This window comes from Ochlerotatus camptorhynchus, unplaced genomic scaffold (genome assembly GCF_037179485.1).
Source record: "Ochlerotatus camptorhynchus isolate MF236.1 unplaced genomic scaffold, CSIRO-AGI_Acam_v1.1 ptg000257l, whole genome shotgun sequence".
NCBI lineage: Eukaryota > Metazoa > Arthropoda > Insecta > Diptera > Culicidae > Ochlerotatus > Ochlerotatus camptorhynchus.
The window spans coordinates 2,846,528-2,864,772 of NW_027040747.1; the positions used below are offsets into that span (position 1 = coordinate 2,846,528).

The 18,245-nt window shown below is 39.9% G+C and overlaps 1 protein-coding gene across 1 annotated transcript in view; it reads left to right on the forward strand.

Moving 5' to 3' along the window:
- The first annotated feature begins 1,009 nt into the window (after positions 1 to 1,009).
- LOC135705087 (uncharacterized) overlaps positions 1,010 to 18,245 on the forward strand; it is a 37,858-nt gene continuing 20,622 nt past the window's right edge. Inside the window, exon 1 of the mRNA XM_065226663.1 lies at positions 1,010 to 2,027. The gene's annotated coding sequence lies outside the window, so the exon portion shown is untranslated. The remainder of the gene's footprint in view (positions 2,028 to 18,245) is intronic.

Sequence of the window (18,245 nt, forward strand, 5' to 3'; positions counted from 1 at the left end):
TTTGCTGGATGATCAGTAAAATACGGGAACTGTCAAATAGATTGCAATTTCGTAAGTGGTTTCTTTATCGCATGCCTGATCGCAAGTTGATTTATTTTGATTTTTTTATACTAGTTTTCAATGTGTTTTGTTATTGAATGTGATTTAATATCATAATTAAAGGTACATTTGCATACAAATATCCGTTATAACAGTGCATCTGTAATGTGACGTCTTTTTTATTTATTTGCAGGAGGAAGTGGATAATTAGTCGGCGTTTTTGGTCGTTTTTCTTCATTTTCACTGAATTTACCGCTACATAATTTGAAATACAGCTATAATGTTAAAGCATGAAATAAATTAAGTTTGAATTAAGTAAAATCTTTGATTTTTTCTCAAAATAATACTTCACTAATTTTGCTGATCAAACAGCAAAATAAATTCCTATTTTGTATTACTGAACAACCAGCAAATTTTGCTGGTTCTACAGTAAAGTTCTGTCATTTTTATGCAAGATTATTTTGCTGGTTATCCAGCAATATTTGTTTGCTGGAAGGATTGCTGGATTTCCAGCTCGGCAAAATCCAGCAAAGTTTTGCTGGTTTCCAGCGAAATAAAAATAGTGTGTATGCAAAAAGCGCACGAAACGGCAAAAACAAACACTGCAATGCATGAATTTGTATATTGTGTGTCAAGTCAAAAAAATATCCAACCCGAAAAGTTTCCTATACAGTACCGGGTCGCAAGAAACCTGTCGCCTCCAGCCTGGTGCCTTTATCAACTAAGCTATCTGAAACTAATGTCTCTTTCCATCTAATTATTTTCAGTACCACCCTACTAGCCCCCATCCGAGCTCATCATCATTGGTGAGAGTATCGCGCGCGACGACGACCGAGACCGACGGTCAGCCCAACCAAGAGCATTCTACATTTGAATTAGTAGTACCACTGCCTGACTGATATGAAGGTACCTCTAGTATACACACGTCTACGGTGGAGCAGGTAAAGCCCAAAACAGAGTCCGAGTGCAGGTAGCTCACCCCCCCAAATTCAGAACAACACGTCCAACAGATCGTCACTTTGTTCGACTATTGTGGCCATTGTTGCCGGTGGGTCGTCCCGAATCGGTGTTGTGTTGTGGTATAAGTATACGAGTGTAATAGTAGTGCTCTGCCTGGCTCGGATTTTTTCGCTGCCCTCTCAATCGCATCAGTCTTGAACGAGACATTCTTCGATAGTGACGTGCCTTCTCCTCACTTCCTGAGTTTCAGTTTATAGTTTGAGTAGAAGTTGATAGCTGTTTACTTACGTGAGACGACGCCGACAAAACGAGCGCATTGTTTGCAGGCGGAAAGCGCGTCGCGTGTGGCAGCTCCGTTCCATCTATTGTTTGCCAATCCATCGTCATCGGAAACATCTTCGTCAAATTGCGGTGACAGTTTTGAAAAGTTTATCATCCTTAGCCGAGCTCAAGGACTCGCAAGCTCGAGTGGGATGTTGATGATGGGGTGATGGGATACGGAATGGACTTTTGTAGTTCGATAAAGGACCCGGCGTGGTCAGACAAATGGAAACACGCAAGCCGGAAATGCGGTTAATCGTGCAGTGCTGATTGCGCTCTAGGTCCTTGAGGGTTGCGTGGCCCAAATAGGACAGTTCGTGGACTGAAATGTGGACTACCGAAGGTGAAATGGGTACCTACTGTTGAAGTGATAGTTACGTTTTTAATTGGAACGAGAAAAAGCCAGAAGAAACAAGTGTCCTTAATAATTGCTTTCGATGCGATTGAAGTGGAATAGAAGCTACGGGAACAGCAAGTGCATGGGAAGACAAACAAACCCAATTTACACAGTGATTAAGCAGTTTTACAAGTCGCAGAAGAGCAAGTTTGCAAAGTGACGTCATTTATTCATCATTATCACCAACCAATCGGACCGACGACGGCAGACGGGAGCTATTTCTGTTACTATCGCGTTCATACATCGTTCAACGTTGCTGCCTTGGCTTAGATGGGAATGCATTATACATGAGAGCGGGGGAAATTGGTAAGTTGAGATATTAGTGCTTGTTGTGCTACAGAGGGATTATATTTTTGTCGCGAAAGGCTCATGCAATTATGACTGCTGTCATCATCGTGAATAGGTAGTTGAAAACAGATAGTGGCAATTGTGTTGATGGTGGTTTCTAGAATGGACCGGTTTTTGTTTTGCTTTAGTGCGTATATATTGCTCTATAGGAAACCTGAGATGCGTAAATTCGAAATTTTGTTTATGATACGAAATGTTCTCGTTTTTATCAATGCTACCATACTACTAAGGATTGGAAGTAATCAGCAGCCCGAACTTATCTGCTTGAAGGTGATACGTGGCCGATAATTTTAAATGTCGTACTGAAATTGCACTCGGAAAATAGCCTGTACTTTTCATAGTAGCATGAAAATACAAAGTACACCGTTGTACTGCTTTAAGCTAGTACTTTAAATTGTACATTGTTGATACTAGGCTCAAACGGTACTCTCGGTACGGTCTGTCGATGGTATAACAGTCACATCTTTGCTTGATGCCCTGTTATGCGTTTATGGGTAGCGGAGCCGTACTCAGGATATTTTTTTAGGTGGCGAACTATCATTCGATCACATTTCATAAGAATAGTGAGTCAGATGCAATTGTTTACCACATCAAACACTTTTTGGGTCTCCTTATACATCTTTCCGGATCAGTTCTCGTAACGGAGTGCTTATCGGCGCCAGGTTTGGTACAGTAAATCAGGGTCAATTTATCTTTTTCTTATAGATACAAAGCGGATCCGATGAAATTCGGAGATGGTACGCTTGTTTCAGAGGTAGATCTTGATCAATTTAATAATGGATTCAAGTTTATTGATTTTTTTTTCATCGTGAAAAACGTCAGACCCAGAAAACTATTGATGACTTGGATCTACCGAATTTGCTGATCTATGCCTTCTGTATATTTTTCTGAAGATTTCTAAACGTTTCAATTGACCTTTCATTTGGATTTTTCATTGAATTTTTCTAGATTTATGTACACTTATGACACAGGCAAACAGACATAACACTTAGAAGGAAATTCTTCAAAAAATATCATCAAGCGTATTTTGCAAGCGCACTAGCACCATCTATCATCCACATTCCCAAGCATTGTTTTGCAACCGGAGCATCCCTCGTTCATGATTTGTTTTAACTAGTTGCTTTTCCCTTGTTCTGTCAATGCGTCAGCTGTGTTGAATAAAAACAAAACAGATGATGGAAGTCAGTGATGTCGGTTCTACGAAATTTTCCTTAGATCTATAGAATTGATTGAATTCTGTAGAAATACGGATCCGTAGGAAAAATTCAGAGAAGCAAGACTTTTTTTTAGGGATTTGTTTTGTTTGTTTATTGTGCTTTTTTTTTGCTGGAAACAAGTTTTTAAACAAGGTAATGCATCACTTATTAGTGCCCTTTCTAAATGTAGATGTATCAATTTAATATGTATTAATCAATGATAATCATGGTGAAGTATTGAACATCGATAACTGGTAAAAGTTGATAGAATATTACAGTTATCAACATGATTTGTTCTCGAATTCTGTGTACATCGTACAATGTAATATTAGGAACGGAATGACGAATATGCAGCGATTTTGATGTAATATTCAACAACTTTTTTTTGTATTCGTCAGATGTGGTAGGTGTCTCCAGTGGGATGCCTTGACCACTTATCATTTTCAAGAGCTGACATCTACTAACTAGACGTGAAAAAGAACTGGCCTCACTGATAGGTTCGAAATGTGGTGGCTTGCTAAATGCTTCAGTGGCGCCACCACATTCCCAACTAAAACAATATTTGCGATGAATGTGATTGTGAGTGTTATGTCTGTTTGTCTGTGCTTATGATATATGTCTGAGTGGAGCAAGGATGAACCCGAGGATGCCAGTGAAGGACACGCCTGGACAATTGCTTACCGACCCCACTGATCAGCTGAAACGCTGGTTTGAGCACTTCGAATAACTTCTTCATGTTTCGACGGCCAACCAGCCATCAACATTTCGAAATGATCCGCCTAGGATGCGGCGCATCAGGAGATTGAAGCAGCTATCCGAAGCATGAAATCCAACAAGGCTCCAGGGGTCGATCGCATATCAGCAGAGATGCTCAAAGCTGACTTCATGCTATCTGATCAAATGTTACATCAACTATTCTGTAATATCTGGGACACCGCGACTTTTCCGGCCGACTGGATGCAGGGCATCTTAGTGAAGGTCCCAAAGAAGGGGGATCTGACTGTGTGCGACAATTGGCGAGGCATCATGTTACTGTGTATTGTTCTCAAAGTTCTGTGCAAAGTTATCCTGAATCGGATACAGGAGAAGATCGACGCGACTCTCCGACGGCAGCAGGCAGGATTCCGTGCCGGAAGATCTTGTGTGGACCATATTGTCACGCTCCGCATCATCCTGGAGCAGTTTAATGAATTCCAAGCGTCCCTTTATTTAGTATTCATTGACTACGAAAAAGCTTTCGACCGACTCAATCACGAGAATCTATGAGGCGCCCTGAAACGAAGGGAGTCCCGGATAAAATCGTCAGTATCAGGCTTTCACGTGCAGAGTTCTGAAAAAATGGAGCCTTGTCTGACCCTATCCGGGTAGTCCCTGGTGTGTGACAAGGATGTATACTATCACCGCTACTGTTCCTCATCGTAATCGACGAGATCATGGTGGGAGCAATTTGGCAGCCACCATGGAGCATCTCAACGACTTCGATTTGGCTGATGATGTTGCTCTACTAGCATATCGGCGCTCTGATATGCAGAGTAAGCTCAATGACCTAGCCGAACGCTCCTCTGCGGCGGGTCTCACCATCAACGTCAACAAGACCAAATCGTTGGATGTCAACACGGGCAACCCTTCCAAATTTACGGTAGCGGGGCAAGCAGCGGAGAAGGTTGAAAGTTTCCAATATCTAGGCAGCCAAATAGCGTCGGACGGCGGGACCAAGAGCGACATAGGTGCACGAATCAAGAAGGCTAGGGCTGCCTTTGCGAGTTTACGAAACGTATGGATATCAAACCAGATAAATCAACGCACCAAAATCCGAATTTTCAACTCGAACGTGAATCTGTGTTGTTATACGCCAGCGAGACGTGGTGTGTATCAGCGGAGAACACTCATCAACCGTTGCCTGCGGTATATAATTCGTGCCTGGTGGCCTCACAACTGGATCTCGAATGCCGAGCTCCATCGTCGATGTCATCAGAAGTCGATAGCAACAGAAATTCGAGAGCGAAAGTGGAGGTGAGTCGGCCACATACTTCGATGGGGCGGAAACGAAATCTGCAAGCAATAACTGGTTTGGAATCCGGCAGGACATCCCAGCAGTGGCAGGCAGACGCAGGAGCTCATGGCAGCGGAGTCTCAACAATGAAATAAAGCAAGTCAATAGGAATCTAACCTGGGCCCAGGTCAAGGCAAAAACGAGTAGCCACCCAGGATGGAAGTCTATCACGTTGGCCCTTTGCACCTTCGGTGGTGTACAGGACCCTTAAGTGAGTTTAATTTGGTTCTGTGGTCGAAGTATTCAAAATTTGCCTTTCACTCAAAACTTTACAGCATTTTATGTGATTGTTATCAAGCATTTTCTATAAAATCATCTTCTTTTACAGAGTTCTTTTCAAAATTCTTCTAAAATATATTTGAGATCCTCTCTGGGAGTCCCTTGAAAATTTATTTAAAGCATTCTAGAAATTCTTTGCAGAGCACTCCACAAAATTCATGAAATTCATTCATTGATTCTCATCGAATTTCAAACTATTTCGAAGAATTCACTGAAGCATTCTTCATTCTTTTTAAATTGGTTAGAAATCTTCTTTGTTTCTTAATTCAGGTGCAATTTAGCGGACCTGAATGACACACGTTAAACGGTCCTTAAACAAATACAAAAAAAATGCATTTTACCTCAGAATTGTCTTAAAATATTGCTAAGAAAAATCATATAGTTCTTTTCTTAATTCTTCTGATAATCCACTTGGAACTTCCCTTAAAATTATCTAGAAATTATTTTCAAGATGCCATTGAAATTATCCTCGGAATTTCCTTAAAAATCTTCGCATAATGCCTTTGGAATTGTACTCACAAAATTCGATTCCCTTGGTATTTTTCACGGATCCGGGACTCGTGTTCACAATCGCCATGCATTTTTCCAGAGCTACTTGGAAAAATACACTGAAATCACAGAAATGACTTGGAGTTTTAGTCAAAACCGAGGGGTGCGACACATCTAAATCTCGACTTTAAATGATCTAAAAATGTCACACTAGCGAATCAATCTACGAAAAATTTGTTTTTCATTCAAAGTGTTTTTTATGTTACTTCATACGCGAAGTTAACGATTTTCAGAGTTGGTTGGAAATGCTAACATGAAGCTTTAGTGTGATGATTTATTAGCTAGAGAATGATCTTTAGAAGAGTGTAGGTGGATAGTTCCGTTAGAGTACGGCAGTATGAAAATTGAATAGAAGTTGAAAATGAGCGAAGGGCCATTAAAGCGACAGTTTTACAAGGTAGACGCACATTTTTGCCTAGCCCGTACGATGTACGCGGGGACTTGAAGTATGTCTCCAAGTCCACAGGCAAAAATGTGCGTCCCTCTTGTTGCTCATAAACTGACTGCGGCTGTGGAATAGTTCTAGCGACGTTTTCATCACTACCTAAAGCCCCACGTCGCGAGAGCATTTCCAGTCGATGGTGTGTTATAATCCTTGTTTTTCATCTTTTGCAACTAAACCCATCTACTCGCATCGCTCTCCACCTTTTTGCAGGAAATCTTCAAAATCATAATCAATCGTGTTTATATATATCAAGCGCGAGTGCATCTCACAACAGCAAAGAAAAAAATTCCTGCATCTAAGATAGAGTCGCCCCCCTCGGTCAAAACTCTCTTAGAATTAATTCTAAAATCTGCCCAAATTTGTTATGGAATTGTGTTTTTTTTTTAATTCTCGTAATAGTTATTCAGGTCCAGGTCAAGGTCCAGAACCTCATTTTTTTTTGAGGAAAGGACGACGTACATTTTTTCCCGATTCGTCATCGAAATTCACAGGTTTTTACAGGTGACTTCGAATTCCCGACTTTTTCCCGATTTCCCGATTCACCTTGAGTGATGCCTCATAGCTTCAACCTCGACTATCTGGCTGAACAAGTGGAAGCGATTTGGCGGACAGTTTTATCGACGAACATCAGTTTTCATCGAGCTCCAATCAGATCGATCGTTTTGCCAGAAAGCACTATGGAAGGCAAATTGCACATGAGTTGGAAAGTGATGTCCGCGTGAGAGAGTATAAATTTATCCCATCCGTCCGCTCTTCTGATTAGTTCGTGAAATATTCATATTTTGTTCGTTACATTTATTAATTGCTAAATTATTTACACTATTTGTACTATACACTAAAACAATTCTGGATAAATTTTCCGTCGAATGACATATTGCATGACATCTGTCCTATTAATGGTTTTGAGAAATATGCGTTTGAAAACTTCTCCAATTTTCGTTACATGAAGTGATTCTCATTTTTTTTTCTGGAATGATTCAGTACTTTCCGTAGTAATAATGATCTTTCCTGAAACGATTCCGTATTTTCGAAGTACTTGCGGAAATGATAACACACTTTTTGGATTGATTCAGTACTTTCCGGAGTGGTTCCAAACTTTTCTATAGTGATTCAGTACTTTTTGAAGTGATTCCAAATTTTATGAAGTGGTTCTGTACTTTTAGAAATGATTCAGTACTTTGTGAAATAATGCAGTGCTTTCCAAAATAATTGCAGCTTTTTCTGAAGCGATTCAGTTCTTTCGAACACTTCTGAAGTGATTCTGTGCATTCCTGAGTGATTAAATTATTTTCGAAGTGTTTCTTGCGGAAGTGATTACCAACTTTGATTTAGTGATATCCGGAGTGAGTTCAAACTTTTCTAAAGCGATTCAGTACTTCCGAAGGGGCTCCCGAACATTCCAGAAGTTATTTAGTAATTTTCTCAAGTGATTCCGAAAATTTCTGAAATGATTCAGTGAGATTTCGAACACTTTTTTTTTATTTGTTTTCCGTGCCTCAGAACATCCCGGTGGCGCCGACTGGGATTGAACCCAGGCCTGCTGGGGTGAGAGGTAATCACTACACCACCGGCGCCGCTTTTTCGAACACTTCTGAAGTGATTCAGTTCTATCCTAAGCAAGGAATCAAAAATATCTCTAAATGACAAAATGATAAGCGATCAACGAACCGAATGATAACGCTATGTCAGAAGTGGAAAGCAATAACAATATAATCTTCTTCCTTTTTTCATGACAAGCGACACAGCTCACTCGGGCGGTAGAAGGAAACGAGCAAATTGTTGGCAAACTGCCTCACGAAGTAAAGCCGAAGATGATAAAGGGTGTCCACGATGAAATTGCCACACTATGAAATTGCTCTAACTTTTTAACCGTTGTGTAGAATTTAATGAAAATTTGGGTGGATTTAGTTCATAGTGCATTATTTACATCCTGCAAGTTTTAAAGTCCTGTGATCAAAACTCGCGGAAATGGAGTCGAAAGAACAGCTCGTGCGTGATAAAATCCTGCGCATTCATAACGAGAACAAGGATCTCTCGCATCGTTCCATCGCTAAAACGTTGGGAATCGCGAATTCCACGGTGTCGCGAGTGATTAAGCGGTTCGAGGAACGGTTGACCACCGATCGGAAGCCCAGAAGTGAAGGAAAAAGTATTCCGTACAACACCAAAAATCACAACCGCGTAGTTGGGGCCTTCAACCGAAATCCGAACGCCTCCGTTAGGGATGTGGCTAAGAAGCTGCACCTAAGCCGAAGTTTTGTCCAGAAGGCCAAAACTAAGGCTGGGCTTCGAACGTTCAAGGTACAAAAGGTCCCTAATCGCGACGAGAAGCAGAACAAGTCCGCCAAAACCCGTGCCAGGAAGTTGTACCTCAACATGCTGACGAAAGTTGAATGCTGCATCATGGACGACGAAACATATGTGAAGGCCGACTTCAAACAGATCCCGGCAACCTGTTTTTCACGGCCAAGGATAAGTTCAGCGTTCCGGAGCATGTCCGCACTCAGAAGATGTCCAAATTTGCGAAGAAATACCTGGTTTGGCAAGCCATCTGCACGTGCGGGAAGCGGAGTGCACCTTTCGTGACCCAGGACACGATGAACGGACAGGTGTACATAAAAGAGTGCCTCCAGAAGCGGCTGCTTCCTCTCCTGAAGGCCCACAACGTCCCAACAATCTTCTTGCCGGATTTGGCCTCATGCCACTACTCCAAGGACGTGCTGAAGTGGTATGCGGACAATAAGGTCAATTTCGTGCCGAAAATGTTCAACCCTCCCAACACTCCGGAGCTCCGCCCCATCGAGAAGTACTGGGCGATTATGAAGCAGCACCTTCTTAAACGACCTAAGGTAGTGAAGACAGTCGAGGAACTGAAGAAAGTATGGGTTTACATGCAAAAAACGGTTGATTCACAGGTTGTGCAGAATCTTATGGCCGGGGTTAAGGCCAAGGTGCGGGAATTTGCGTATGGACTGTAAATAAAATACGAGTAAAATGGTAAAATGAAGTTTAATAGTTATTTCTTAATCCCTGAAAATTTGATGGCAATCGGATGAAAACTCGAATTTTGCGAATCAATTTTGTGTGTGGCAATTTCATCGTGGACACCCTTTACACATGTGTGTTAATTGGATTTTTTTTGTTATGTCTTTTCTCGATTCAGATCAAACTACTATATGTCCTCATCCGTGTAGATTGCAACAAAGCAGGCAAGCAATATATCATAATCTTTCTACCTATCCGATCGAGCTATGTTACAAAGCGAGTTTGTCATGGTAGTCGTAGCAACCGTTTTGTCTGTATTGTGCCGTGGCGGTGTCAAACGGTCTGATCTACAATGTGTGCTGAAGGTGCTCCTGGAAAATAAGATCCGTGATGCTGTCACCTAAACTGAATACGCCAAGCGTAAGCGGCCATGGATGTCATCTACGCATTGAAGCGACAGAGACGCACTCTGTACGGTTTTGGAGGTTAAATCATCTCCAGCTTTGGCAACAAAACGGACCTTTTCAGGGCCAACAAGCTTCCCTAATGAAAAAATACCTAAACGAATGATAACCCAATTGATTGAACTATTCCACAAATGGTTTGGATTATACCCAGAACACGTCGTTAAGAAAAATAACCATGACAATTTTATTAGGGTTATTACAGCAAAGAGTTGGAATATTCAGAACCACATGCCCCCAACGACCACACAAAATGCTCTCCAGAGTTGTAATCTTGTAACCAAACTTGGAAGCAGGGGTGCAAGTGATTTTGATCGATTCTCTTCATCAATTTCCTCTTTGAAAAAAATAAAATATTACAAATTTGGTACACCTACACTTCAAAAACGGAAAGAGTTAAGATAATAGATGATCGATCAAATAAAAGAACTAAATGCTCTTCACTTTTGTTCCGTCCACTAGCGGTCCTACGTAAAGCTTCCGTTCGTGCCCCTAGGCACAGACCTTTCTACTTTTTCAAAAGTAATTCAGCATCTTCTGAAGTAATTTAGATCTTTTCTGAAGTGATTCAATAATTTCCTAAGTGATTCGGAACATTTCTGAAGTGATTTATTTCTTTTATACGTGATTCCGATTAAGTTATTCAGAATTTTTCGAAGTGATTCGGAATTTTTCAAAAGTAAGGCAGTACTATCCGAAGTGAGGTAGAACTTTTCTGATGTGAATCAGTACTTTTATATTTATGGGATGTGTAGTTGTTTTAGAAGGCGATTTATAATGTTTATATGATGATGTAGTACTTTTCGACGAGATTCAGAACATTTCGAAGTGATTCAGTACATTCCGAAGTGACTCCGAATATTTCTAAAGTGATTAAGTTCTTTTAGAAGTGAAGTGTATCCGAACATTTCTGAGGTGATTCAGCACTTTCTGAGTGATTCCGTAAGTAAGTAGTAAGTCAGTACTTTTCGAAGCGATTTAAAAGTTTTCTTAAGTGAATCAGTACTTTTAGAATTGATTCTGAATATTTCTGGAATGATTCAGTTATTTTAGAAGTGATTTATAATGTTTATAAAGTGATTCAGCCCTTTCCTAAGTTATTCAAAACATTTTCGTAGTGATTCAATTCTTTCCGAAGCTACTACGACTATTTGTAAAGTGATTTAGTTCTTTCCTAAGAGATTTAGAACCTTGCTCAAGAGATTCAGTACTTTCCGAAGTGATTCCGAACATTTCTGATGTGATTCATTACTTTTCAAGTTCCCAAGATGCAAATTCTATCTTCCCCATGCGTATTCAGCACGTTTTTCAGCTTTTGCAATTTTTTTTAGGTTATGCTAAAAGTTTTGGCGGGTGATGCAATATTCAAATGAGTGTTGCAATACTTTTCTAAGCGAGTCCATACTTTTGACGGGAAGGGTACCAACAAGCTCACATATGCGCCTGTAGTTATGCACCATGCAATAGGTCTAAATTAATATACAGCCATTCCATAGCAAAGTGGTTCTCAGAATTTCTTAAAAATTTGTAGTTTTGTTCCTTATCGCAAAATATTAAGCCTGCATTTTTTTGCAATTAGGCTGATCATTTTCAGGTTCCAAATAAGCAATTTTTTTTTCAAAAATGACGTTTTTTTTTCAAAAATTCATAATTTTTGAACCACTGATTTTGTTTTCCGTTGATCTTGTTTTCCGTGTTGGGCACCAATGCTGCCGGCGCCAGGGAGGCAACTCCCACACCTGGACTCTACCTATCGACCCATCAAACTCATGAACCGGGGACCAACGGCTTTACTTCCCTTCTGAAGGAAGGCGTGATCAGAGTTGTTATGCCTCAGAACATTTTAAATTTTTCTAAAATTCTTGCTGAATTGAAACATGGTAAAGTGTACACAGAATACATTTCTACGAAGTTCCCTGAATTTGATTTAAAATTTCATATTTTTCCACTTCTCCTAATTCTACTAAAAACTGTGAACATCTTTACACTTCTGAAAAGACACTTAAAACATCTACAAATATTCTTGGACATTTAGAAAGTTATGCCATGTGATATCTTTCTTAGAATAAAGGGTGATACGGTCAAAATTTGGTCAATATCAACTTGACGTATTTCTTTCAATTTTGCATTTAAAAAACCTGAACACCCCTCATTTTGAAGGTGTGTGTGTGTAGAATGTTGCTCCTATTTTGATTTTGGAATTCACTCTTCAGTTGTCAAAATGCCGTCCAAGCAAGAAGAGCAGCGTATCAAAATTTTGCTCGCGCATCGCGAAAATCCGAGCTACTCGCACGCAAAGTTGCCAAATCGCTAAAAGTTGCCAAATCAACCGTTACAAATGTAATTAAAGTGTTTGGGGAACGTTTGTCGACAGCCAGGAAGTCTGGATCGGGGGGAAATCGAAAACCGGAAGCCGCTGAGACGACAAAGAGAGTTGCCGGTAGTTTCAAGCGAAACCCTAACCTCTCTCTCCGAGATGCCGCAAATAAGCTGGGTGTATCGTCTACAACCGTGCATCGAGCCAAAAAACGAGCCGGACTATCGACTTACAAGAAGGTAGTGACTCCAAATCGCGATGATAAACAAAATACGACGGCCAAAGCGCGATCCCGGAGGCTGTACACGACGATGCTGACGAAGTTTGACTGCGTGGTAATGGACGACGAAACCTACGTCAAAGCCGACTACAAGCAGCTTCCGGGACAGGAGTTTTATACGGCAAAAGGAAGGGGAAAGGTAGCAGATGTTTTCAAGCACATGAAACTGTCAAAGTTCGCAAAGAAATATCTGGTTTGGCAAGCCATCTGTACCTGTGGCTTGAAAAGCAGCATTTTCATAGCTTCCGGGACTGTCAACCAAGAAATTTACGTGAAAGAGTGTTTGAATAAACGTCTGCTGCCTTTCCTGAAGAAACACGGTTGTTCCGTACTGTTTTGGCCGGATTTGGCATCTTGCCATTACGGTAAAAAGGCCATGGAGTGGTACGCCGCCAACAACGTGCAGGTGGTTCCCAAGGACAAGAACCCTCCCAACACGCCAGAGCTCCACCCAATTGAGAAATACTGGGCTATTGTCAAGCGGAACCTAAAGAAGACCAAAAAAACTGCTAAGGGCGAGCAGCAGTTCAAGGCAAACTGGCTTTCTGCGGCGAAGAAGGTGGACAAGGTGGCTGTACAAAATCTGATGGCAGGGGTCAAGCGTAAGGCCCGGCAATTCGGATTTGGAAAAGCGGAAGCCTAACTGAATATTTTTGAAGATAACCTTTTTTGCTGTTTTATTTAGCATTCCGCTAACAACCCAATTTCATTACTTCATTATGATGACCACCAAGCCTTTGGGGATTTTCCTTATTAGAGAGTTGTATAGATTTTTCTCCTTTAGCTTACTTAAATCTTTGGTTTTTATTAGTTATGTAGGTTCCGATTCAACACATTGTAGTTTCATTTTTATACCTATGATCTTGACTTTTTTTACCTAGGGGATGAGTACTTAAGGGGGTTAGATTTTGATAAGTTCTTTAGTGGGAATGACACTGATGAAGATTGCACATTGTAGTCGAAATACGTATCTGTCATGGATACCAAAATTAATTAAGTGGAATTAAATGGAAGATAACCTTTTTTGCTGTTTTATTTTTTTACTGATATGGAGTTTAGCGTAGCTCCTCAAAATGTTACGATATTCACAAAACTTTTATAAAGTTTGCCGCACTTCTACAAAATTAATTAGTAAATTTAACAAACGACGTTTCTTGAATTTGTACGTAATTCCACAACTATTCTAAGTCCACGAAGCTTCAAAAACGCTCCCTGAAATTATATAGAAGTTCTCGATCAATAGCTTAATGAGCTTCCCTGAAATAAAATAATATTTTCTTAACTTCTACGAATTTTCAGAACTTTTCCATGTTCTTTTTTTCTACGATTTTTTCTAAAGATCCATGAAGTTCCCAGAATTTCAACTAAGTTTCCCAATTTCTACGATGTTGCCTGAACTTCTTAGAAGTCCTTGAAGTTTTACGAAGTTCCCAGAAGTTAAAGAAAAATTCTTGGGCTCATGGCCAATTTGTAGAGTCTGAAAACGTCTTATTATGCAATCGATTGAATATCGATATCATATAAATTCTCAAAATTGTTTCTTCTAATCCAGAACATAAGAAAAGCAGTCAACATTATTTGGACTTAAAAAAATCTTTGTTTGTGGAACATTTTTTTTTAATCGCTGTTAAATAGTAACTTGACAAACTTGACAAAATACCGGTGAGTCTAAAAAAAAAAACACGAAAAATTCTGGGAGGGGGTCCTTGATAATTATGGAGGAGGCCTGGTCCTCTTGGAATCCCCATTAGCTACGCCAATGAAATTTAGGTTTTTACACAACATTTCAAAAAGTCAGCGATGTGTTTTTTTCGGTTTGGCTTATATTTTTTTTAAGTTTTTAAGTTTTGGGTTTTCGCTCAATACTCCTATGTTACTAGACTATCATGCGTTGTGACCATGTTACAGTCATTTTTGAAAACAATTTTTTTTTTGGATCACACTAACATGGAAATGGTCACTCTAATGACAAAATAAAAAAAATCACGAGTCTAATATTTTACGATAAGGAACAAAACTACCATTTTTTGTTTTGTTGTCTTCGGTGCACTTATTCCTTAATCCATTAGGAATAAGTGCACCGAAGACAACTAAACGATTTGACGTAAACATGCACTTTTATCACACTTTTTAATAAGTGAAGACGAGCTTATTTGTCCAGTTTGGTGGGAAATGCGTAATACAATGCGCTGTAATTTAGGCTTCATATTGTGGCTTATGAACTTACGGATCGGAACAAACGTATTATTGTTTTGTGCGTGGTGAAATCATTGATATTATTGATAATTTCTGCTCGATAGAACGGAAATGGGCGATTACGACGAAGTAGCGCTCTTCCCTATATAGTTTTGCTATGGAATGCCTGATAATAATAACTTTTTCCTCAGAAGTCTAACCGATTTGCAGTCAAGTTGTGCTGCATTGTATTTCAAATCTATTTCCGAAATTTGGTGAAATTTGGGCAGTATTTGAATTTTTGGGAAGCAAATGAATAGGTTCGTTTCGTTTCCCATACAAAATTTAAAATTCCCTCTCAAATCCAGATCATAACCAAAGTCATTCATATTTGACACCGTTGTTGAGGACCTCAATAAACATCGGGAGAGCAGTGAGGAACAGGGGATCATGATCCACCATACACACTTGACCCACGCCCTTCCTCCTACCTCATACAACCTATTCCTTCCCAGTCAAAGAAAATCGATGCAAGCGTGCTAAATTTTTAAATCTAATTACATTTCTTATCACATAATTTATGGTAACCTTCACGCTTCGTTGCATGCCTCCCATAACGTGCCAGTTTGTATAACCGGACATGCTCTTTTAGGAAGCTAGAATACATAAACACTGCACTCCTTATGGTCCATATTAGTCCGCAACGCTTGTTTCAAATTTATGCCTTCTTAATCATACACCTACATAGCCCTGCTAAGGGTGCCGGCGAAAATCCCACCAAGGTCAGCCGAAAATGAAACAAACGCTTGCATGAACCGCTCGCTCTATGCAAATGTGCAGTAGCAATTTGCATATAAGAAACCAGACTGCAGTCCGAACCGAATCCAAACCGGACTGGACTGTGGAAAGAATGAACACATTAGCAACCAGCCGGCAAACAAATCACCAGCAATCAAACCAACGAATCCTTTTGCATCATCGCAGGCAAAGAAGAGTGGACTCCGGCTTGTGGTTGTAGGGTCAGTTTATGTAACACACGTCGTATACTTTAGTATGTACGAGGAAGGACACTGGTGGTATCCTGCTCCTGCTCCTGCTACCATCGACAACGGCAATAAGTGACCTTTGGCTGTTGGGAAAAGGAAGGAACGAGGCTTTGCGCACTGGAACTGACAGAAGGTCCCGCTTCTTACGCGTGCAGGATGCTATTGATAGATGTGTGCTTCATGCGCAGGGACACGTGCATTTCCTTTTCAAAGCTCGATTTTGTTGCGAAAAATCATTGGAGCAAGTCACTGCATGACATTGCAGTTTGCGGCTCCGAGAACACGATTCAATTCGATTCAAGCACTACTGAATAAATACGTACAAGCCATACCTACCATGATAATTATGCATTTGTGCTTTCTCTGTGGACATGCTCTACCGTGATGTATCCACCGATCCACACAGAACGCAAATCGCATAAATTATTCCACTTCGACAATAGTGGATCGATAAGCGGAAGGGAACAAACTGCCTGGCCCTTTCATTTAATCCGAATTTGTTTATGTAGACCTGGGTACTTCTAGCCGGCAGTGTGAGTTCGAAGACCTCTGCTTAGGAACCGTTAGTTGATCCTGATATTTATAATCATCCTGATTAAGTATATGTGTGGCCATTAGACTGATGCAAAAAATGAAATTTTCGCTCCACAGCGTTCAAACGGTTGCAAATTGAATACTGGTTTGCGTCCCAAAATTTGAACAAATGAGTAAGAAAACTACTTTAAAAATTAAGAAATTTGGTTCAAGGCCACGTTTCGATCAAATCAACACCAGCAATTGCAAAAGGCCTCAATTGTAAACAAACCTTGTAAGGCCATTTTATCGCGAACCGAAGCCCGCCAACGCAAACCAACAAAATGAACAGGTAAGAGGAAATTATTCTCTACCCGTTTGTGTTCTAGCCAGTGGTGGCACGAGTACTGGAGTTTAACGTTTTTTTCCCTTAACATTTGATACTTTGCGCAATGACCGTAGAGAAGACACACAAACACAAACTGGCAAGCGAAAAAAATGTCATGACATTTCTAAACTGTTTTCTGCAGGCGACAGAACATTTTTGCACAATGGAGCAGACAAGACCAACGGTACGTGCGACACAAATTTATGTCATGTGGATTGCTGCTGATTTCTGGCTAATAATAGCATTTATTTGATGTTTATTGCATAGAATTTAAAGATAAGAATAAATACTAAGCCCTCATAAGCATAGATGTTAAAATTATGCTTAAGGGGGGAAATACAAGTACAAACATTTTTTTTATCGATTTTTTATATTTTACATTAATTTTTTTAATGCTATGAGTACGAGGAAGGAGTAATCTGTGGCCCCGGTATCGCCGATTAATCGTAAGCTCCAGAAATCATGTTTTTACACAACCCAAAACTTCAATCGCGTTTTTCTCGAAACGGTGTTTTCCAAATTGGCGGGAAAGATAACGCAAAAAGTTCTCAACCAAATGACTTGAAACCTGGCACATCTTAAAGGAAATAGATTTTTACTCAGATATCTCACTGATATCTTGAAAAATTTAACAATAAATAATTTTCAGGTCTGCCTAAATTGGAAACAAAAACAGTGAAAAATCAACTTTTTTTTCTGATATATTTTTTTAAATTTTTAAATTTTTTTTTTTTGGGTTTTAGAGGTTCACATAGAACAATAATCGTTTCTGAATAAGGTCCAATTGATAAAAGTAAGTTTTGTCCATTTTTTAGGTCTCTAGAACGCCCGCCAATTACCAATCCCCACAGGTGGCGACCTCCTTCCGATGTGACCCCAAGGAGCCACAGAGGTCACACACCAATGAAAAAAAAATTTAAATGTAGAGAAAGATTTAAGTAATTTAATGCAAAAAACCCCAAACTGTTACTTGTATTTCCCCCTTAAATAAGGGAGTTGATAATTTACTGTCACACGCAAGCTTGCAGCTAACCTGTAATTTCAATAAACTGTTTGAAAAATAATGGGCTACGATATTTTTCCTGTTCTCTATCTCCTTCGTTTGCTTGTAATGTAGAAATACACGACCGCCCGTGTGCTGGCTGTTTTGTTTTGCTCTGGACGATGGTTTTAGGTTTGCGAATGTAGGTGTCAGTTTGCGAGTTGTAGGTGTCAGTTTGCGAGAAAATGTTTGTTTACAAAATGGAGTTGAGGCCCTTTCAATTGTTGGTCTTGAAATGTAAGGAACAAAAGTTATTAATGATTAAAATCACTGATGCCTTATGATTATTCTCAATCAACTGTTCAGTAGGCAACATTGGTGTTTCTGGCGCGTAGAATAGAGTACAAAAATCATGGCTACTATGTCACACTCAGTGTTGGCAAAATCAGAAATCAATTCATTTCAAAGGGGCGTAATTGCTTTTGTAAACAATGACTTTAGCCGTCAA